A 25,567-nucleotide genomic window follows, 5' to 3' on the forward strand; every position below is an offset into this window, starting at 1 on the left:
CTTTGTATGTCCTTTCTATTTTTCCATTTATATTTGTACACACACACACACACACGCAAATACTCAAACACACATTCACACACTCACACATACAGACATTCAGATTTAAACTTGTGAATCCTCAAGAACTGAAGCTATTTACATAAGCCCTCTGAAGTGACTAATGTGTTCTTGGCTCACAAGAAATGAAGTGTGTGTGGCTCATTGGTGCTTTCTCATTTCTTGTCAGTTTTCCAGAAGTCATTTTTGCCTCTGAATCTTTAACCCTTCTTTCTTCACAGTTGTGAGCCCAGTATATTTCTTCAAGGATGATCACAAATTCAGTGCACTGCACCTTGCTTTGCTGTTTGATGCGGAACCACTAACTCCCTATTCTTTATCATGGGTTCACACCTAAAAATCGTGTAATTATGTGTCAATTTCATTTAATTCATTTCAACATAAATAAGTTTCAAATAAGAGGTCTTTATGGTAATTTTCAACCTCATTTTCCTCTTTCCAGAGCTTGTGACTTCCTAATATCTAGATACTAAGTTTTTAGGTCATATTTGGAACCCATACATGTCTGGGACTGACTCTTGAATAAGTTATATAACGTTAAAATAGCTTCTCAAACTCCAGGATTCACATTTAAATCTATTATTAACCTTCCTAAGGGTTTCTAATCTCTTATAACTAGTTCTATGAGATTGTTTACCTTATTCATGTTGGTAAATAGAATAATTTCTTCCAATTAAATTGTCTGCTAACACTTCAACTTCATTATTAGAATAGTGGTCAAGTTACTGTATGTTTAATTAAGAACTAGTATAATTTGGGCTAGTTTAGTTATTGGTAAAGTTGAGTTGTTTGGTAATGGAAATGGAAGTGAAGTTTCTTCTTCTGCCCCTCTGCTACATACAAACTAACTCTGCCTAAATGTTCGAAAATTTTGAGCAAGTTCAAATGACCTGCTTGCTGAAACCATTCTATTCCAGTCACATCCTTCTCTGATTCTCAAATCATTGGACAGTATCTTCTCCTGAACCACCACATAAATAGCCTATTGGAAGACTAGACAAAGGTGAATCTTGTATTTGTTTTTTACTGCTGTATAACAAATTACCGCCAATTTAGCAGCTTTACAAAGCACGCGTTTGTTCTCTCACTGTTTCTGTGCATCAGGAACCTCACAGACTGCAATCAAGGGGTTGGCGAGGCCAGGTCCCTTTCCAGAGCTCAGGGCTCTCTTTCAAGCTCACATGATTTTTGGCAGAATTCTGATCTTTGCGGGTGTAGAGCTAAGATCTCCTTTTTCTTGCTGCCTGCAGCCAGGGGCACTCTCAGGTCCTAGAGGCCACTCCCTGTTCCTTGCCCAGTGACCTTCCCATACACTTCTCACAAAGTAGAAGTGGCTTTTCAAGGCCAGCAGGAGAATCTCTCTGACCTCAAAGAAGGCCTAAACCCTGTTTTAAAAGGCTTCACCTGATTAAGTCAGGCCCACTCAGGATAACACCCTTTTGATTAATTTAAAGTCAATTGACCTGAGACTTTCATTACCACTGTAAGGCCGCTTTACCCTTGCCATAAGGGAACTGCATCGTGGGCATAAAACAGAGGTGGAGATGGTAGGGTCGTCTTAAAATTCTACCTACTAGAAATTTGGATTTCAGGTAGTTTAGGATGCTGCAGATTGAGGGGAAAAGGTTAAACCAATGGAAGTGGTAGATATTTTTTTTTTCTATCATGCAGAAATTATATTCCCCTGTCCATCCTGCTTTTGTTTCTTTGTCGTGACACACAGAAAGGGCTGAACTCAAGTCACCTCTTTAATGTGAGTGCACTAGAAATGCTGCTGTTTTCTATACCCATTGCATCTCAGAGGTTGCTTTGGTTGAAAATCCATAATATTTATAATTAAAAATAATGACTTCAACATATTGAACATCAACTATGTATTAGGCCGATAAATACTTTTTAATTCTTAAAAAAACTCCACAAATATATTGGTATTACTATTTTATAGATGAAGAAACCAAAGGCCAAGAAGTTTACATTATTTTCTGAGCATCACAAACATTGTAGGAATAGAGGATGTGCTGGTTAATTTTATATGTTAACTTGACCGAGCTAAGGAGTGCCCAGATCCCTTGGTAAATAACACTAAAACATTATTTCTGGGGGTGTCTGTGAGGATGTTTCTGGAATAGATTCACATGTGATTCACTAGATAAGTAAAGAGGATTTGACCTTACCAATGTGGGCGGGCATCATCCAGTCCATTGGGGGTCAAATAGAGCAAAAGGAGGAAGAAGAACAAATTCTTTCTCTCTTCTAGAGGCCATCTTTTGCCGCCCTTGCACATCGGAGCTCCTGGTTCTCAGACCTTTAGTCTCTGGGACTTATGCCATCACCATCGGCTCCCCTGATTCTCAGGTCTTTGGATGAGACTGAATTAAACCACTGGCATTCCTGGTTCTCTAGCTTGCAGACAGCGGATTGTGGGACCCCTCAGCCTCCGTAACCATATGAATCAATTACTATAATAAATTTCCTCTTGTATATATCTGTATATCCTATTGGTTCTGTTTCTATGGAGAATCCTGACTAATACAGAGGATTTATGTGAATTAGGTAATTCTAGAGTCTGTGTTTTATCCTTTTTTACTGTATTGAAAAACCACATGAATTAGGAAAGGTTGACATAGTCCATCTAAAATATCCACTGAGCCCCAAAGACCAATGTGTAGCCAAATCTCACTTACCACAATTTCCCCTAGAACCTTGGGATTTGGTATCCTAAGGATTTAAATCTATAACCAGAAAGAAAGATGTGTGGGTTTCATTGCATCATTGGTGTCAAGCATTGAAAAGGTAATAGATTACACTACTTTCAGAGATGTGGTGGAAGACAGATGGAAAAAGAGTTAAAATCCCTGTATGCATTATTGCAGTTTAATGTGATTTTCTCCATTGTTCCACATGAACAAAAAATGCTCTAACGACTTCTAGAATATTCCCCAGAGTCAATCACTTTGTTAATGCACAGTGAAGTTTGAGAATGTCTTCTTTCTAAAGAAAGCTAAATTCACTAGGATGTGTGAGTTACAGCACCCTCCCCTCCCCCTCCCCCCGCCTTCTCCTATGTATTTATTCTATAAGAAGTCTAGTTAGGTTTCTTAGACATTGCTCACTTTAGGGAAAAAATTTCCTTTTCAGAATCTCTCCTTGTAGAAATCAGGCCTCCCAGAAGATTTTAATATACACCTGGTTAAGAATTATTGAATACATTCCACGCAATATTTCATTGAGGATTTGTGAGCAGCACACCATATAGGTCCATTAAGAGAGTAACAGTGAAAACTTTCTAGGCCTTCTGTGCAAGTGCACTGACTCCAGAAAGTCAACAAGGACTTTGGCCAAGGGCACCTAAGGTACTATGACTAGTCAAAGGATCTTCAGCTTCTCAACAGATGAATTGAAAGGGCTGGGAATTGATAAGCAATTGCTGACAAACATTGTTGTACAAAAACTTCGTTAGGCACTGCAATGCACTATCAAACACTAGGGAAAATGAACAGCAGATACTTCCTTTCCATGATTCTCTTCTTTTTGAATTCTTTCCTTAATTATTTCTTTTCTAAGTCATCCTGATCCTTTTAGAAAAGGCATTGTGTAAGGCAGATATATAGAAATTTGCTAAAAAGCGAATCCATTAAAACTCAGTGGTGCATGACCCCACAGGATATATGCACCCTTCATTATTTACACCAAATGGGCGCTTTGGCATAGCTATATCCTGCAAAGAAAATATTGCCTCTGGCTTGTAGAATCAGCCTATGAAAGTATCAGCTATTGCTAAGATTCCTTAAAAACAAGCCAATAAATGTAACACTCTATTGAGAACACTTAATAGCAATTCAAGGAGCAAAAGTAGCAACTAATTTTTGGAAGAATGTACTTTGAGTGAGATTGTGACCTTAAAAGATGGTGTTGCTATTCAGCTAACTCCTTAGCATGATCTGGAGACATATGTGTCACACATAAGGCACTCTGCATACTTGCCTCACTTACTCTTTACAACCCCATGAGAAAGATATTTTCCTCATGTTGGCAAGGATGAAAATCAACCTGCTTCGTGAATCTAGAAGCTTCTCCAAGGCAAAGAAGATGGGTTATTAACCACACACTTCAGGACCTTACACAAGGGCTAGGACATAACAGGTGCTCAATAAATATTGGATGACTTGTGTTCTCACACCGAGAGGGGCACAGCTAGAATTTAAAACCCAGGTCTATCTAATCCCAGAGGATATGCAAATCAATTATGCCATGTGGATAAGTATAAAGTTGTATGTTGTATATAAAAGTTAGACTGATAGTTAACGTGATCTGACCACAAAAATAGTCATAGATCTTAGGCTACTTTTAAGAAGTGTGCCTTCCTTAATTCTACTCTACTTCGCTCAGGCTGTCTACGGATGGGAGATACGTATTTTAAGGGAACTATTGTCAATGTCAATATTCTCTGTCTCTCTGTATCCCTCTCTATCTGACTATATCTATATATGCATAAAACTTTTAGTACAGACCTTTCTTCTGAACCCTACATTAGTTTATCTAACTGATTTATTTAACATATCTATTTAGAAATCTTAGAAGTATCTCAAACTTAAAAACAATCACCCCAAAGTAAGCTCCAACAGGGCAGGAAATACAGCTCTCTTATTCATGACTCTTTCCTTTGAGTTTAGTTTGACATAAAGCAGATTTTTAAGAAATTTGTTGAATGAATAAATAAGTTAACAGACTCATAATCTTCCCCATCTTCTGAGAGTCCTGTCCAAATCTGCTTTTCCTCTTGGATTTCTTACAAAATGGAAGCGACCACCTTCTTCCTGGTAACTCGAGTCTAAAGTCTAGGACTTATCCTCTACATTCTATTTCATTTATCCTTTGATGCCCAAATGTAGCTGGTGAACATATCACGTTGCTTCTCTTTCCTTGTGGACTCTCAGACTCCCCCTCTTCTCTATCCCACCTGTTATTGCTGTAGTTCAAATCCATGCCTTCCTTTCAAAGACTGTTGGACTAGCTTCCTAAATCTTGCCTGTGCCTCCAGTTTTGGGATCCTCTAACCCATCTTCCACTTTATGCTGTTATCTTTCTGAAATACAAATCTAATTGTGTTATTTATCAGCTTAGAACCATTCAGTGGTTCAACCTTATCTAGACAATTAAGGCTAATACCTTGAATGAATCAAAAAAACAAAAAAAACCCCAAAAAAACAGACAATGGCAACGTAACACCCTACAATGGATCCCAGGATTATTAACATTTATTTTGAATTCTTTTCCTGCCAGCTTTTTCTAAAACCTCTCATTATCAATTTTTCTTTCATTATCAATTTTTGTCTTTCCTATATATTTATCCTCTTCTGCTTGACTGGAATCACCCCATCAGCATTAAAATATGAAACTAATTTCTATGTTAAAAAGTAATTTAAATCCTCTTTGACCCACCATGACCCCTCAGCAAACCTAACTTTACTTCCCCCTTTGTAAGCGATTGTCTGCCTCCTACCCCAGCCTGACTTTCTCCAACTTCACTGAAACTCTTCTCACCAAGGATGCCAGTGACTTCCACGTTGCTAATTTCAATGTTCAGAACTCATCTTCTTTGGCTTCTTAGCAATATCTGACAACTGTCCACTACTTTTTTCTTCCTTGAAAGATTCCCTTCCTTCGGCTTCTGTGACATCACACTCTCCTTGTTTTCCTTCCGTCTCTTTGATTATTTTTTATTTTCCATCGCAGCCTCTTTCTTCTTAACCTGGGCATTAAATGATAAGAGTTCCTCAAAGCACAGTCCTAAACTCCCTATTTACTTGACATCTCCACTTGACATCTGAAAGTAACTTCAAATATTTATTGAATGCTTACTATGGATTAAGCACAGTGCTGAGAAATAAAAAAAAGCAGCCCTTAACATCTAGGGACTGGTTTAACACTTTTACTAGGCAATGCTATTCTCCTGTTGAATATAAATATTCTCACTAACGTCAAGGCTGTGAACTACATAAATATAGGAATAATGTTCATTAATCTGTATCCCCATGTCAGACACATTACAGGACCTAAGTAAACATATGTTGAATAAATTAATAAAAGCTCCTGAAATAATGTATATCTGTGATTCTAAGTACAGAGGTACTGTCTGTATTTTCCCTCTGATTGATTTAAAAGAATTTCTGTAAAAGAATTTCTAGACTGGATGGGGAGGCTGCTCTTTAACTGTAATTAGTTCAACAGTTCCTAACTAATCTAATTAGTCAAATAAGTCAGACAACATCATTTATTTAGTGTCTATTAAGGTAGTCTTCCTAGAAATGGATATGAATGGGAATGGAAATAGAAATGAATAAAGAAAGATATTAATTTCTTCCTTTTTAAAAATCTAGTCTATAAATTTTATTGACAATATACTATGTGTTCATATGTCATAAGTCTTCTTTTCCTGAAGGAGCTCACAGTTTAATAAAAAAAAGGAACACCTGAAAATAAATAGCTGAAACACCAACACATGCATAATGGATATAACAAGGCCTTCACCACAAGAAAACAAGAATAAAAAAAAATTATAGCTAAACCAAGGGAACCATGTGCGATTGCTAAGGATTACTGGGAACATTTTGCTAAAAAATTCATGGAGAGATGAGTTCTAAGTATAAAAATGGGATGTTCTACCCAACAATCTTAATATTTTTTATCTATGATATAGAAAAGCACTGTCCAATAGAAATATAACGTGACCCACAAATGTGAGCCATATAAGTGTTTTTGATTTTCTAGTAGTCACACTTAAGGAGTAAAAGAAATGGAATTAATTTCAGTTATATAGTTTACTTAACCTAATATATCCAAAATATTATTATTTCAACATGTAATTAGTTAAAAAATTGTTGTTGAGATATTTTACTTTCTTTATTTCTAACTAAGCCTTTGAGACCTGATGTGTATTTTACACTTACAGCATTTCTCAATTTGGACTAGCCACATTTCAAGGGCTGAAAAGCCACATGTATTTGGATAGCGCAGGTTTAGAACAACCTGAAATATTTCTGGCTTTAGGAAATTTAGTCATGGCTTTCTAATTCTAGCAAAAATTGTCACCCAGCCAAGACATACAAGGTCAGTAATGACAATAAATATTCCGTTACTCTACAGTATACCAGTTAGTATGGCTAAATTTCTTGTTTTTAATTTTTTATTATTTTTAAGTATTTGCCTTCCCAACAACAGCTTAGAAATGTGGTGATAGATTGAGCTATCATAATATAATCGGTGTATATTTGCAATCTATTGACTTGGCTTAAAGGACTGTATCTTGCTGTCAAATTCCAATATCATAGTCTCGTTGTAACTATAAATTTATCACAAAAAAAGGTTTTGCTTATCAGAACCTTCACATTTTCCAAGAATAGACTAATGTAATTCTAAAATACACTGACAGGGATATGCAACTGAAAATATGAGAGACATTTCATTATTTCTTCTTCAGGGTGTAACAGCTCAGCTTCACCTTATCTTACCAACAGTAATAGACAAATTGGATTCAGGGTTCCCAGATGAACTTTTTGATAATCAAAAGAAATCAGTATGCTCAGCTCTCAAATATTTAAAAGACCACCAAGGTCTCTTGAAAACTTATGATACTTTGATTCCAATTATGAAGACGATAGAAATAATAAAGTCCTCTTAAAGAAAACTCTCTCCATAATGATACGTCTATAAAATGACAATGTGATTTTATTACTCTCACAAACCTACATTTTTTATAGACAGATATCCAATCTATTGGAGGTGATGGGTATATCTTGGATGAATTTCAATAAAAGACTCTTTGACTCCTAGGTTGAGACGATATCTTCTTGGTAAACAGAAGCAAAAAGGCATCTCATGTCTGGTGGGTTTTTGTTATTGCTCATAACTGTCCTCTGAAAAGTGTTGTTAATTTCCACCTCTAAATTGCCAAGGATGATGCCAGAAATAAACAGGATGTCCACAGGCCTTTTTGTGCATGTTAATCATATAATGTCAGCAAGCAATGTTTATATTTTGTTATTGTTGAAGAAATATTTTGATTTCTTTCTCCCTCTCACTATCATTCATTCATTATCGTTAACTCAAGCTCTCCAGGAATATAGTAGAGGATGACCTTTCATGGAGACAAAACGGGAGTCCATGACACTGGTGAGAATCACCACAAATTTGAAGAGGTTCTATTTACTCCTGAGTGTAAATTGGTCAACATTGGGTGGACAGGGTAAAATTGATTCACATCTTGATGACTTTTGATGAATTCCCTTTGTGAAACGTTCTACTACATAATCCTTTTTTTTTTTCCTTTTTATTCTTCCGGCCTTCCCCTAAACCAGCTCCAAATGACCAGTTGTGACACAGGCATCTAAGACCCTGAGAGGAGATCTTGGGTAGAGGACCTGAGAAAAGGGACTCCTGTCCTAGAAGAATGTGGGGGAAATCCCCATTACTGTTTCCCTCTCTTCTTTCCTTGCTACTGGCCCCCGGTAGCTTGGAATTGTACAAGAGGGCAAGAGGCTAAACTCTGAAAGAATCCAATTTTTCTGGCTGGAGGAGCTGAGAAAAGGGACTCTTGAGAACTGGAAAGTGTGGTGGAAAACGTTAGAGAAAGTCATCCCTATTTTTTTATTTGAACTGGCACAAATGCTGAGGTCACATATAAGTTGTACATGTATGGAACATAAAAGAAACACAGCAAAGGCTTTGAAAACTAGATTGCATTATAAACACCTATATCCTTTGAGTTTTTAAATAATCACTGTTTACGTCTTCTGTAACTTAAGAATTTAAAAATATGGATCTATAATAGTAAAGTCACATGAGGTTGATTTTAAGGCAAAAGCATTACTAGAGATAGAGGGGAGGGGCTGCCCCTGTGGCCGAGTCTTAAGTTCATGCGCTCTGCTTCAGCAGAGCAGGGTTTTGCCAGTTCGGATTCTGGCTGTGGACATGGCGTAGCTCACTGAGCCATGCTGAGGTGGTGTCCCACATAGCACAACCAGAAGGACTTACAACTAGAGTATACAACTATGTACTGGGGTGCTTTGGGGAGAAGAAGAAGAAGAAAAAAGATTGGCAACAGATGTTAACTCAGGTGCCAATCTTTAAAAAAAAAAGAGAGAAATAGAGGAGAGTGCTATGCTGCAGAGATTAAAAATTCCAAATTTGTATGCATCCAATAGCACAATGTCAAAATATATGAAGCAAAAATCACAGAATTACAAGATGAAATAGACAAATTCACACTTTGATGAATTCTCCTTTTCTTAAAGCTTAGAGGTTAGTGATGAATTGATGCTGGCAGAATCATTTGAGCCACTTCTTTCCAAGTTTTGTAACGATGGTCACACCTTCTTATAGGATGTGGGATATTTCATCCTGATTGTTTTGGCCTCTAGGTTTCTCCTGAAACTAACATAAGAGGAAGAATCTAATTTAATATCCTTGGTTGTAAATTTCTCACAATTTAAAGTTAAACAGCACTTTGTAGGATTTCTGCTTGTAAAAAATTTAATTTAGTTTGCAAAAATTATCTCATTATGTCTCATGTGTTAATAGTTTTATTTTATGTGTTAAGTATGATCATCTCTTTCTTGAACTATTTTGTCACATTTTAATGATTTAGAAGCTAGGTGTGATAAAGAACCAAAATCAAGTTTACACAACAAGTAAGACATTGAGCCAAAACAGTTGTCTATTGTCCTAAGCTGGCTCCTCTTGCTTGTAATGGGCTAGTAATAGGTTAGCAGCCTATTACTGAGAAACTAAAATTAGTATTTTTTAAAAGCATCAATTCCTTTTTAATAGGAGAGTAAATGTGATTTCTGACTTTGGGATAGTTTATTGAGTTCAGCTCTTTGTGGCCAAATTATACTATTTGGGTTTGTGGGGGCTTTTTTTTAAGCAAATATTTCAAGTTGTTAATGTAAATTTGCAAGACTTTATCTTTTTAATAACTTGCATTGCATCTTGAAAGAAAGTCATGAAAGAGGCTAGTGAAGAACTCAAAGAAATCAATCAGATTCCAGAGGATTCTTTCAAAGAATTCAATTTGTTTATTCATCTAATTGTTGAGTACTTATTATGTGCTGTATGCGGACGATACAGTGGTGACCATAGCTGATAACGTCTTAGTGGAATTTATATTTTCCTTCAGGTTAGAGATAAAATAAACAAATAAACAAGAAAATAGCTAGAGATAAATTCTCTTTAGAGAAATAGTGTAAGATGATGTTATAGAAATTAGTTGGCTGTTTTAGATTGGATGGTTAGTAAGAGAAGATCTCTGTGATATGGTGTTTAAGCCAAGATCTGAATGACAAAAAAGGGCCAGACATTAAAGACCATGGTGAAGAGCAATCTAGGTAGAGGAATCAATTTATGCAAAGGTCCTAAGAAGGGAAACAGCTCAATGTGCTCAAGAATTTGGGAGAATCCCATTGAGATTGGAACAAGACAGAGAGTAAAAGATGAAATAAACAGGGAGCCTATTATTCTACAGCTTTGCAATCCAGTCTAAGTAGATTGGATTTTGTTTTAAGGGCAGAAGGAAGTAAATGGAAGATTTTAAGCACAAGAGTAACATGATCTGATTTAAATTCTACAGTGGTAAATATCTGCTGTTTGGGAAATGGATTGTAGAGGCCAAGCATGGAGGTGGTGAGACCAGTGAGCAGGTGATGGTAGTAACCCAGGTGAGACGTCATGGTGGTGGCAGGAAAGACAGAGGAATAGACTAAGTACATTTGTTGATGGATGTGAGGTGGGCCAGGAGGTCGTGGGTCCATTAAAGGGTAAAATCATCAATAGCCTCCAAGACTGTTGATTTAAGCAATTGGGTGGATGGGACTGCCATCTATGAGATGGGGATTCTAGAGGAAGGATCCAGTTTTCTGGACAGCAAGATTCAAAAGAGCTCTGTTTATTCTCCATGTTAAATTGACCATGTTAATATGCCTATAAGACAGTCATGTGAAAATGTCAGGAGTACAGTTCTATAAATGAGTGTGGAGTTCTGGTGCAAGTTTGGGGCTGGAGATATGACTTAGGAAATCACTGGCAAGTAGCTACTTAAAGCCACGGAAGGGGATGAGTATATCTAGGAAAAGTGAGCAGGTAAGAAGAGAAGAGACCTTAGGATAGAACTTTAGAGATGCTCAAATATTTAGAGATTGAGCAGCAGAGCAAAAATCAACAAAGGAGACTGAGAGGAAATAATCAATGAGTCCAGAAGAAAAACAGCATAACGAGGTTTCTTAGAAGCCAACAGAGGTCATCACTGACAGGAGGTAAAATATAAAATGAGCTCATCAGAAGCCCTTTATACTAAGCATGTGCATGAAACAAAGGAAATAGGATAGAGAGTGAAATGTTTTAGTCACTCCCCTAATTTTATTCCCAAAGAAGCAAAGTATTGAATGAGAGAAAACTCAGAACAGTTAAGAACAAATGACATAATTTTGTTAGATGAACACTTATTTAGGTGTCCAGGGTTCTGGCTATGCATTTTCTGAGGCATTTTTGGAATCCTCCCAAATAGATATAATAAAATGACTTTATCTGCTCTCTTACAGGGCACAGGGTAGTTGTGACATTCAAATGAGGTAACTTCTGTGAATGCACTTTGAAAGGTATGGATTTTTACATGAAAGTCAATGTTGTGTTGTCTTTTGGGGACTAATTAGGAGGAAATAGACTTCTAAAGGAAGATTTAATTTTAAAAGTCTATTGTTAACAACAGAAAAACAGACAACTGATTGAAAAGTAGGCAAAGGACTTGAATAGACATTTCTCCAAAGAAGTTATACAAATGTCCAATAGGCACATGAAAAGATGCTCAACATTACTAATCATTAAGGAGATGCAAATAAAAACCACAATGAGATATCACCTCGTACCTATTATGTTAGCTACTATCAGAAAACCAGACTATAATAAGTGTTGACAAAGACATAGAACATTGGAACTCTTGTGCATTCTTAGTGGAAATTTAAAATGGTACAGCTGCTATAGAAACAGTATGGCAGTTTCTCAAAAAATTAAAAATAGAATTACCATATGATCCAATATTTACACTTCTGGTTATATATTCAAAAGAATTGAAAGCAGGGTCTTGAAGAGATATTTTTACAGCCATGTTCATAGCAGCATCATTCGCAATAACTAAAACATGAAAACAACTCAAGTGTCCATCGACAGACAGATGGATAAGCTTAACGTGGTATGTACATACACTGAAATATTATTCAGCTTTAAAAGGAGGGAAATTCTGACACATGTTACAACATGGATGAGCCTTGAAGACGGTATGCTAAGTGATATAAAGCACTCCCCAAAAGACAAATACTGTATGACTCCTCTTACGTGAGATACCTAGAGTAATCAAAATCATAGAGATCGAAAACAGAATGGTGCTTTCCAGGAGCTGAGGGGAGAGGAGAATAGAAAGTTACTGTTTAATGGGTATAGATGTTCATTGTGCAAGATGAAAAGAGTTCTAGAGATGAATGGGGGTGATGGTTGCACAACGACATGAATGTATCTAATATCACTGAACTGTACCTTTAACATTGGTTAAGATGGTACATTTTGTATTGTATATTTTGCAATAAAAAATTTAAAAAATGCATAAATAAATATGAAGAAAAGAATTTTTTCAAGGCTGTTGATAGTATCTGGAACCTATTCAGCAGAATTCCATTCAGAAAGCAAACAGAGCCTGGTATGTGGAGACTCAATAAAATGTGTTGAATAAATGAAACTGCATCTTCAAGGAGACAGAACTGACAAACTAAGAGGCCCTGATAGAGCACGTGATGTATTTACAGTGACTGAAAGCTTGGTTTCTGTTAGCCTGGGACGTTCTCTCTGGTGAGTGCCTTGTGGAAGCAGGTAATTTGGAGACGTGATTTCATATAGTGGAGAGAGTACAAACTGGGTGAATATTCAGTGAGTCTTCTTTACAACCTGAGTGTGTTGGTTCAAAAATAATAGAGCATTGAATTAAAACTAAAACTTTAGTTTTTTCCTTTCTTGGAAGGTATTCAAAACAATGAAAATGATATGCTCAACCACACGGCTTAATATGAGAACTGTTCACTCTTTGAGTAACATTTAAGTGAATAACAGAAATAAAAAATTAATATGATGTTAAAAAATAAGTTTAAATTACACAACAGGGGATTTGGCAATCTCTATATTCTAAATAGATTAATTCACTCAATTAAAATTTGTAAATTAAAATTTGTGGCAGTTGTTGATCTCTATGTAGTCAAAATAATGAGTAGAATCTAAACTTTCAGATAAATGTTTTACAGATTTGTGTTGGGAATAAAATTTATTAAAATATGAAAGAGGCTTTGATATTATGCTATTTCAAATGTTTAAATTAGAGAAAATGATTTGTCTCAAGTAATGTAAGCAAAGAGTGTAAGAGCGGCAAGAAAACAGACCTGAAAGCCACTAAATTAATGAATACCTGTTTTTGCATAACACAGTTCAGAGAGGAGATAGAAATAATTCTTTTATTCATAGATAATACACACCTTTTCTTATGTTCTGATTATGTATCTATTCTAACCAATTTCCAGCATTTTGCAATGAAAAGAAACAGGTGAAATAATAATAAAGGGACTGCAACTCAAAATATGATTTTGAATATCTATTAGAGTAATTTTTGAACAAGTGCTTGATTATGGCATAAGAATTGGAAAGGGAATACTTGAGCGGAAGAGAAAACAAGCTGCCCAGCTACACAATGAGGAATAATTTGCTAAGTATGTGTCAAACACTAAAACACGTAGAACTTAGTAGTCCAAAAACTACCCACAAAAGGAATGGCATGTCTATGGGAAATGCTAGATTAATCTCATCAAATTCTAAGCCTGAACAGAATCCTGATAAAGGATTGTAGCATTTCTGGGATCTACAGCATAAATATGATACATAAAACACATAAAGAACTTTAGAATTCAATTACTAATTGTTGATTAGTTTTCTTCCTCTCTATTGCTATTTTGTTATATTTCCCTCCAGTCTTCTTTTCCCATGTTATATTTTTTAATTTAAAAAAAAGTATTGCAGTGTAATATTATATGTGATATGTTTTGTTTTGCTGTCTAAAATTAATGTGATTAAAATGTTTTTCATGTGACTATATAATCTTCATAGCCACTCTTTTCAATAACTACATACTATTTCATAAAGTGTATCTGATACATCAAATGTATCACAATTAATTGAATATTTAGGTTTATGTTGCTGTCATAAATATTGATGAGATGAACATCTTTACACAGAGAGTTTCAGTATTTGGGGTTTTGTTAATGACGTATTTCTGGAATTAGGATTATTTGATCAAAATGTTAAAATACACAGCCACACATGACTCATTTGATAAGTGGGAAGGCGGTTTCATTATTGTTTCAATTTGCATGTATGGGATTGCTGGTGAGAGTTAACATTTGCATCACGTTTACTCATTCATTGTAATTCTTCTTTTGTGAATTATCTGATAATATTCCTTGTTCATTTAGTTATGAGCTCTTAATGATTGTCTTATGAATTTATTTGTGTGATTTATGTAATAAAAGCAACCCTATTGCTATATTTGTTGTAAATATTTGCATTAGTCTATTATACACCTTTTACTCATTCTTTTTTTCTACCAAAGAAAAATATAAACAGTACCTTTCATAGTGTAAAATCTGTCACTCTTTTTCTTTGCAATTTCTTCCATTGTTTCTAAGCTCAGCAAGTCCCCTCTCTTACAGGAGTTTTATAAATATTCTCTTCTATTTTTATTATTTTCTCATAGTTTGATTATCTACTTATGTTTTTAGTTCTATAAAATGACTTAATTTGTAAGTAATTTACTTTGTTTTGGCATTTAAAGTAAGGTAGAGTCCAAACAGATTTTTTCCTTCAATATTCGTACTCAGTTGTCCTAATATTTACTAAAAAAAAGTTCCCTACTCTACTACTCTTTTTCTTTTTATTAAGAAAAGAGATAAGGTGATAGGGTTTATATGTGCATTATTTTTATTTCATTGATTTGTGATGTGTATATATACCTTAGTCCCTGCCACATTCTTTTAATTATTGTAGCTTAATGAAGCATTTTAACATCTGGTACGGCTAGTTACCTAGCATTACCATTTGTCATAATCGTCTTTGATATGCTTGTCTCTTTGTTTTCTTAGACAGGAGTTAAAGTCAACTTCCAGGTTTCAAAACCCCTTTACTATTTTCATTAATAGCACAATAAACTTCTATGTTAATATGAGGAGAATTTGATCTATTCAAGAATTTGATATTTACTTTTCCCTTTATGGATTATGTTGTATTTCTCTACACCATCAAATATTTCCTTATGTTTTAAAAGTGTGTGGAATGTGTATAATTATTTTACGTAGGTCACATACACATACGTTGCTCAGATTGCTTCCGAGTCGACGGAGCGCTGTAAAGTCAGTCAGACCTAGTTCACACTTTCCTCTGTCACTTACTAAAATAATGAACTTTTCAGCTGCTTAACTAGAAAAGTGAATTCTATTATTTTTTCAGTTGATTTTTATGGACTTTCTGATTATACAATAAGATCATATAAATAGGTATTTTTTTCTCTTCATTACCAAAATTTACAACCCTCATTTCTACTTGCACTGGCTAGTGCTGTTGGGACAATAATAATTAAAGGCAATGATTCAAGACATTTCCAGTTTGATCCCAATTTTTATAAGATAACCTTTTGCATTTCACTACAGGTTGAAATAGATATTTTTATCTTAATTAGGATGTATTCTTTTATGCCTATTTCTAGTGTTTTGGGGGGGATCACGTAATCACTCATCAAATCTCTTTTCGTCTTTCTTACGCAATCTGTAAATACACTGTATTATGTAGCATAATCTTAATATTGGAAATTAGTGTCCTGTTTTTCTCTCTGAAGCTTACTTTCTAGACCAGTAATGGTTTTCTCAGAGACGCATGAATATGTGGAATAAGAGATTTGTCATGGGGTCGAGACAATTGTGAGAGCCAGCAAAGGACCCTCTGCATTGGAGGGCGGGCCTGAAGGTGTTACAGTCAGCAGGGCCACGCGTGGGGACAAAAGCTGGGTGTGAAACAAGGGAAGCAAGGACAAACTGGAACCTGTAAGCACGAACAGACCTGCATCTGTCTCCCTACTTCCCGCTCTGACAATGTGGGTGACCTGCAGAGGAAATCAGTCCCCTTCATCACGAGGTACACGTGTACCAGGCCAGGACTCAGAGAAGCCGAAGGATGAGACTCAGCGGGAGCTGGAGGAACCGCAGAGTGAGGCAGCAGGTCAGCAGTGGCCTGCGTGAGATTAGTGGCACCTGAGGCCCTATGCTGACCTCTGAGCCAAGTGGCTGCTGCTTCACTTTGGTCTTCCAAATAGCATGCAAACTGCTCCTGTGGCCAGGCTGAGCCTGGAGCCAGACAGGGAAAGGAATTCTGGTAGATGTATTCCCAGCTTGGCTAAGGTAGAAGAGTACAAAATCACCAAGATTATTTATCTATAAAATGGGACTAATAATATGCATTTAGCATGGCGTCATGAATATTAGAGATAAATCATATAAAGCAAATGGATGTAATATAGGCTCAGTTAGTGATGTCCATTACTACTACGGATTATACCAATAGGTTTCCTAATATTGCCTGTATGTACTTGCTGCTATCATTTACTTTTGCCTGTGAATCATACACTTTGTGCTACCTTCCTTTGACATCTGCTTTACTTATTGTCAACACACACCAGCTACATTATTTTTTATGTAACTTCCCAACGCTGGACCATCTTTTACCTATTTCTCTCTCTGATGTAATGATATTTTCATTTTGGTAGAAAAAGAGTAGATATCATAAGGATATTGTGTGGATACCAGTTCAAACATTGATATGGCTACTTTACAAACTGAAAATTCACCTTACCTATTGCTTCATTAATTTGGCTTGGAGTCATGGTAATAGGATAGGCGCATATCTTTTCATATTTTACCAGTAATCTGGTACTGAATAAGAGTTGTCATAGTTTTTAGATTACATGACAGATTTTTTGCCTGGCATTTGTATGCATGTAGAACAATGAGAACAATAGTAAGTTATTCACTATAGCCCATAATAATAATAACCCTAAGTTTACAGACTTCATATATTCTCTCACATGTTAATAGTAACATTTGAAAATTGTAGCTTCCTTGATTAACCAACGCTCTTAATTGACCATCAATTAATGGTCAATAATGAAATTCTTTCCTATTTCCTTAAGGGCACCTTGAAAACATTTTGGCCTAAACAAATTTACTTTAAAGAAGAGATTAAAGTCTGATCCCTGATTCTTTAGTTCTTTTTTTTTATTCTGTCGATGGCACTCTCTCTGTTTTTAGTCTTTGTCTTCAGGATATGTAATATACAGGCATGCCTCATTTTATTGCACTTTGCTTTATCGCTCCTCACGGATAGTGCCTTTTTTTACAAAGTGGAGGTTGGTGGCAATCCTGCATCGAGCAAGTCTGTTGCACCATTCTCCCAATAACATTTGTTCACTTCATGTCTCTGTGTCACATTTTGGTAATTCTCTCAATAATTTAAAATTTTTCATTGTTATTATATTTGTTGTGGTGATCCGTGGTCTGTGATCTTTGATGTTACTATCGTATTTATCTTGGTGCATCACGAATCACGCCGGTACAAGATGGTGAATTGAATGAATGAATGTTGTCTGTGTTCCGTCTGTTCCACCAACCAGCTGTTCCCTCATCTCTTTCCCTTTCTTTAGGTCTTCCTCTCCCCTGAGACACAACAATATTGAATTTAGGCCAATTAATAACCCTGCAATGGCCCCTAAGTGTGCAGGTGAAAGGAAGAATTGCACGTCTCTCACTTAAAATCAAAAGCTAGAAATGATTAAGCTTAGTGAGGAAGGCATCTCGAAAGCCAAGACAGGCCAAAAGCTAGACCTCTTGTGCCAAACAGTTAGCCAAATTGTGAATGCAAAGGAAAAGTTCTTGAAGGAAATTAAAAGTGCTACTCCAGTGAGCACACAAATGATAAGAACGTAACAGCCTTATTGCTGATATGGAGGAAGTTTGAGTCTGGATAGAAGATCAAACCAGCCACAACATTCCCTTAAGCCAAAGGCTAATCCAGAGCAAGGCCCTCACTCTCTTCAATTCTATGAAGGCTGAGAGAGGGGAGGAAGCTGCAGAAGGAAAGCGTGAAGCTAGCAGAGGTTGGTCCATGAGTTTTGAGGAAAGAAGCCGTCTCCATAACATACAAGTGCAAGATGAAGCAGCAAGTGCTGATGTAGAAGCTGCAGCAGGTTATCCAGAAGATGAAGCTAAGATAGTTAGCGAAGGTGGCTACACTAAACGACAGATTTTCAATGTAGATGAAACAGCCTTATATTGGAAAACGATGCCATCTAGGACTTTCATAGCTGGAGAGGAGAAGTCAATGCCTGGCTTCAAAGCTTCAAATGACAGGCTGACTCTCTTGTTAGGGGCTAATGCAGCTGGTGAGTTTAAGCCGAAGTCAATGACCATTTACTATTTTGAAAATCCCAGGGCCCTTAAGAATGACACTAAATCTACTCTGCTTGTGCTCTGTAAGTGCAACAGCAAAACATGAATGACAGCACATCTGTTTACAATATAGTTTACTGGCTATTTTAAGCCCACTGTTGAGACCTACTGCTCAGAAAAAAAGATTCATTTCAAAATATTACTGCTCATTGACAATTTACCTAGTCACCCGAGAGCTCTGATGGAGATGTACAGTGAGATTAATGTTGTTTTCATACCAACACAACATCCATTCTTCAGTCTATAAATCAATGAGTGATTTTGAATTCTGAGTCTTATTATTTAAGAAATCCATCTCGTAAGGCTATAGCTGCCATAAATAGTGATTTTGCTGAAGAGTCTGGGCAAAAAGTAAATTGAAAACCTTCTGGAAAGGATTTACCATTCTAGATGCCATGAGGAACATTCACGATTCAGGAGCAGTGGTCAAAATATCAACGTTACTAGGAATTTGGAATAAGTTAATTCTAACCCTCATAGATGACTTTGAGGGTTCAAGACTTCAGTGGAGGAAGTAACTGCAGGGGTGGAAATAGCAAGAGAACTAGAATTATAAGCGGAGCTGGAAGATGTAACTCACTTGCTGCAATCTCATGATAAAACTTTAATGGATGATAAGCTGCTTTTTACAGATGAGCAAAGAAAGCGGTTTCTTGAGATGGAATCTACTCCTGGTGAAGATGCTGTGAAGGTTGTTGAAATCACAACAAAGGATTTAGAATATTACATAAACTTAGTTGATAAAGCAGCAACAGGGTTCCAGAGGATTGACTCCAACTTTGAAAGAAGTTCTTCTGTGGGTAAAATGCTATCAAACAGCATCTCATGCTACAGAGAAATCATTCATGAAAGGAAGTCAACTGATGCAGCAAACTTCACTGTTGTCTTATTTTAAGAAATTGCCACACCCAACCCAAGCTTCAGTAACCATCATCCTGATCAGTCAGCAGCCATCAACATCAAGGCAAGACCCTCCACCAGCAAAAAGATTATGACTCTCTGAAGGCTCAGATGATGGTTAGCACTTTTTAGCAATAAAGTATTTTTAAATTAAGATAATGTGTACTTTTTTTAGACATATGCTATTGCACACTTAATAGACTACAGTGTAGTGTAAACATAATTTTTACATGCACTGGGAAACCAAAAACTTTGTGTGACTCATTTTATTGTGGTATTAGCTTTGCTGTGGTGGTCAGCAACTGAACTTGCAAAATCTCCCAGCTATGCCTGTACCTCACATCTCATAATATCGTTAGTACTTTGATCACTGAGTTTAAGTTGTGAATGCTTAATAATTTTACAGGGTCGTATTAAGTAATACGTGAAGGGGACATGTAAAGTTAAATCCTTTGAATTTTGCAGGGATAGGGACTTTAAAGTCTTGAAGTCTGGTACTTTGAATAATTAATAGTATCACTGATAGAACTTCTCAAAATCACTATGATTTTCATTAAAAAAAAGAAAAATGAAAAAGGGTGGTATTTTCAAAGGAGAAAATAATTCTCTCTGAGGAATACAAGAGCTGATATTTATGTGGCATGATGATTTTTACAAAGGGCAGGTCTAGGCTTTGTGGTGCCTGAAACATGTGTGACTAGGGTGGAGGACTCTTTAAGGAAAGGAATACAAAAATTATGAAGATAACATTATTAGGAATACATCATTTGCCTTGGATGGGGCCATTTAATTGATGGACCCTGAAACTTAATTTTTATTATCTTCACATAACATCTGCCTCTGCTCTAGGGGAATATTAGATGACTTTTTCATTGCCGCTAAATGTTTTTAAATAAAATTAAGAGCATTTTGATGAAAACTTCAACTGTTTGGATCTAATTTTGCATTGTAAAATAATCCACTTTTTTGTTCTAACAGCTGTCCAAAATAACAGATAGTAGTTTCATAGTTTATTTCTCCTTTGATTCCTGATAATCATTTAATGACAACAGAAGATACCAAAAGGCACCCTTTCAAAATTTGTCAGCCATGTTGATCTGGTATTTCCCTGTGAGGAGCACTGAAATAATGGTATAAAACATCTATTGGGGTCTTTCTTCTCAACAATTTTATGCTAAGAACAACATAACTCCTGACTCGTAAGGGCACTTTGAAAAGGGTAAATGAAATGGTAGCACAAGGTTTACTTTAACAACTGAAAAAATGTGTCACATGTATTAATGTCAACAACTGGAATTTTACCTCATTAGGCAATTTCTGGATCTAAGGCTCTGATTATTATTCTGAGCAGAAAAAATATGCTAATTATTCACTCTGAATGTAGAAGGAAAAAAGGTGTAAAATCTCCCGTTAGCCGTGTGACCATGTACTAATTGCATGTCATGTGTCAAAATAATGCAACTCGCGGTGCCTAAAGCAATTAGACACACAGAACTCCATTAATGAAACACTGTCTGTCACTAAAAGTGTTTTCTGTGATATAGTTGAAAATTAAAATATTAACTTCTCAAATATTTATGATAGTTACTGACAGGATTTCAAAATGTTGCTTTTAACAAAAGCTTTCTATTAAGAATTAGTTTTTAATTTGAATTTTATATTCAAAGAAGATATTAACATATGGGAGTATGATGGGAATTTTTAGGTATCTGAGGAGAGTATCATAAAAGGTAGATTACTTTTAGAAAACTTCAGCATGTCTTTGCCCCTTAATTTTTTCCTCAGAAAGGGGCTTTCTGAGGCTACTACCAAAACGTCTCTTTTCCTCATTGAAATATTCATTTGACAATGATGCGCGAATGTAGGTTTTACTTGCGTTATTTTTCTCTGTTATTCAAATTAATCCGTTCTGAACTCATTATAGCAAGTGAGGCTGCACTGGTCAAATGGAATCTGCATATTGATGATTTCAGAAGCGTCCAGAAGGGAACCTTGAAGATCATCAATTCTAAATCAACCAGTGACAACAGCACTGCTGCCTCTATGCTAAATCCATTCATTGAGTGATTACTATGGACCAAATGCTATGCTAGGCATATAGTATTTTATTTAATTCTGGCTTTGAACTCCATTTTTGTTCCTTGACTCTTGGTAACCATCTAATTTTGAAGTGCCTACCGTGAGGGATAACTGACTTTGCCTTGGACTATGCCTCAATTTTTACAGTTTGTACGTTTTTGGCCAAAATAACAATCTTCTTTCATTTTTTGTATATTTCAGCACCGTTCCTTTCAGTGCATTCTGCTTCTTTATCAATTTTTATGAATGAAAAAAACTGTGTTCTCTCTTTGTCAGGATTTCTTGATCTCAGTCTATCTAAGTTCAGTTATTTTCAGAAACCTGCTTAGACTCATCCCAAAATGATATCATTCTACTTATTAATTGAGGTTAAAATGAATGGATATTTATTAAGCTTTGCCAATATTACATTAAGATAGCATCTCCACTGATTTTTAAAGTTCATTTTGCTATTTTCAAGGTGTCTTTTGCTTTTAGCAGAAGTCCGTTGTTTTTTAACGATATCTTAGAAAATGTAGTGCCAAACACCCTGTCCTGAATTAATGCTCCAAACTTTTAAATCTAGCTTAATAAATGCTGTAATTCAGACCAATATTAAATAATAAATCTTCACTCAGGTGGCAGTAAATACTAATTTTTCATTTTCACATTTCAAGTTCAAAGCTCATTTGAAATTTTTATGCTAGATTACATTCTTGTCTTTCTCCTGCTGGTGACTCCTATTTATATAACAGAAGGATGGACTTTGTATGTAGAAACTTCATTCGTATGGCAAACTGGGAGTAGAACATTTTGTAGCAAAATTACTAATTTTTCTGATTGGTAGGAAAACTCTCTGCAGTTCTTAGCTGACAGAGTGCTTGTTCATTAACACCCTGAACATGATGACCTCCAGATTCTCTACTGTGGGTAGTCTATGGAGAATAGTAACATGTGATTATTTGGTTGGAGGCTCACACAGAGTTTCTCAAGGAATAGGCAAAGATTCAGTATTTATAACCAAGATGTAGTTGGCCCAGATCTGCACCTGAATTGGAAAGACAATTATTTTGAATCTTTAGCATATGGGTATTTGACATTTAGGGGAGAATATTCAGTTGGTCTTCAGGTTCTGTAAGTCATTAAATAGAAAATAAATTCTTCAAGCAGCTAAAACTATAATTTACCCGGTTTGTCTTTGAAATCAAACCTTCTCGCCATCTCTGAAGCTGTTCTTCTCAGATGAAAATAAGATGAATATGTTGAGGGTTTTCATTCTTTAAGTGGATTTTAGTCATTCTCCTTATGTCCAGATTGTTGGTCATTTTAAAATACTTCATTGTTTGAAGTGAAAATATTGTCTCTCTTTTATTTCTCCTTCAGGTAACTTTATGAGTATTTTAATTTTGATAAGTCCTATTTCATAAAGTCAGTTCAGTTGAATATACTAGAATGTGTGCTCCATGAGTACAGGTATTTTTTTTCTGTTTTGTTTAATACTGGCTTTAGGCACTGTTTAATTCCTGGTACATAGAATGGTATCTGACACTAATAGGTATTTAATAATTATTTGATAAATGAATGGATGAATGTTTTATGTTCTATTCTATCTTTATTCATTTTATTTTTATTATGTTAATATATGTTTTAGCAAATAGAAAAGATTTATATGTTATAGAAAAGATTTATATGTTATGCAAATATTATTAATAAAGCATAATGATACAATGAATATCCATAAAACTAACACTTAGCCCCATAGATAGGAATTACCATAATTTGTATCTACTATATGTTCCTCCCTTGTCTTATCCCTATGATTCTTTCCTCAGAGACACCATTATCCTAAATTTCATGGTTGTGCTTTTTAAAATATGGGGTTCTGTCATAAATATTGAATGTTTAAGAATATATTGTTTGGTTTTACTTTTTTGGGGTTCTATAAAATGGTATTATACTATAAGTTATTTTCTTAGACTTGCTTTCTACTCAACATTATGTTTTCAAGATTTATCCTTGCATTGCATGTATAACATTTCTTTCATTTACTGCTGGATAACTATCCATTGTGTAGCTATACTATCAGATGGAAAGTTTTTATTTTCATTTTTTCCAGTTTTTTACTGTTATAAAGAATGGTGAGATCAACATTCATGTATATCTCCTGGGTCATATGCATAAGACTTTACCAGAGGCATACACTTAAGAAATGGTGCTTTGGGATTGTAGAGTATTCAATGGATCAGTTTTGAGAGGAAATGTGTATTTTTTCAAGGTGATTTGAACATTTAAATTAGCAGCTTGCTCTCCCAGCAGCAGTATATGAGAATTCCCACTGCCATATCCTAGCCAGTAATGCCATAAAGTAGTCTCAATTATTTTCAGCTTTGACTTTTTTTTTCTGTTTTTCTTGTTTATTGTTGGGAATAGAGGGATTCTTGGAAGCCACCTATGCTATTTGGGACCCAGAGATGTCTCAAATAGTGTAGCTTTTCAGACTTCAATTGCTCTGTAGTGAATAAGTCCCTTGGTGCTCCATGTCAGCCATATTGCCAGAATCTGAATGCTCATTATTCACTTGCTATTTAAAAAATTATTCACAGGTTGATAGATGCAATTTCAATATGCAAAAGTCAATTACAGTTTTGCATACAAACAACAACCAATTATAAAAATGTACTCTTAAATAAATGCCATTTAACATGTTAAAAATATAAGCTATCTAAAAAGGGAAGTGCTAAAACTATTTGAGAGAAAATTATAACATTTAATTCACTAACAGATAAAAAATGGGTAGATATACCATGTTCATTAATAGAATACTCAATATTCACAGAAATGTCAGTTCTTCAAAACTAATCTATTAATTCAAAACAATCCTATTTCAAATCTTAATAAGTTTATTCACTAATATAAATAACAAACTCATTAAAATTTATTATGAAGGATAAAAAACTAAGACTTCTCAAGACGCTTTACAGAAGAAGCATCAGCAAGAAGACTAGTCCTATTAAATACCAAAACTTATTAAAAAATTATTAACAAAGTGTAGTAGTTTTGGTGTTGTGATGGAAGATAAATAAAAGGAACAAAACAAAGAGCCAAGAAACCCATACATGTATAAAAACACATGCATTTATGAACACAGCTTCCATTGAGATCAATGAAGAAAGGAAATATATTTAGTAAATGTTACTGGGACAAATATTTTTCATATGAAAAAATTATGTACTATCTCATACCATACACAAGAATCAATCCCAATGAATCAAGAACTTAAATGTTAAAGGGACATTTTTAAACTTTCAGAAGATAATCTATTATGTTCACCTCAGGGTAGAGAATGATATCTTAAACACAAAAGAAAAAGTAAAAGTTATAAAGGAAAAATTAACAAATTTGACTACATTAAAATTAAGAATCTCAGGTACATACCCAACAAAAACTCTTATACATGAAGATAAATACAAGAATGTTAAAAGTAACATTGATTTAATAAGGAGAAAAAAAAACCAAAAAGAAATAGCATCAACATGAGAGCACCTAAATACATTAAGCAAATTATTTGCAGATCTGAAGGGAGAAATAGACAACATGATAATAGAAGGGGACTTCAATACCTCACTTTCAGTAAGACAGATCATTCATACAGAAAAACCAAGAAGGAAACATTAGACTTGTACTCTACTTTAGAACAGATGGACCTAACAGACATTTATATACAGAACATTCCATCCAATAGCAGCAGAATACATATTATTCACAAGTTTACACAGATCATTCTCAAGGATAGATCACATGTTAGTTCACAAAACAAGCCTTAGCAAATTTAGGAAGATTAAAATCATATGAAGTATCTTTTCCAACCACAATGATATGAAACTAGAAATTAATTACAGGAAGAAAACTGGAAAATT

The sequence above is a fragment of the Equus przewalskii genome, chromosome 1 (genome assembly GCF_037783145.1).
Source record: "Equus przewalskii isolate Varuska chromosome 1, EquPr2, whole genome shotgun sequence".
NCBI classification, from domain to species: domain Eukaryota; kingdom Metazoa; phylum Chordata; class Mammalia; order Perissodactyla; family Equidae; genus Equus; species Equus przewalskii.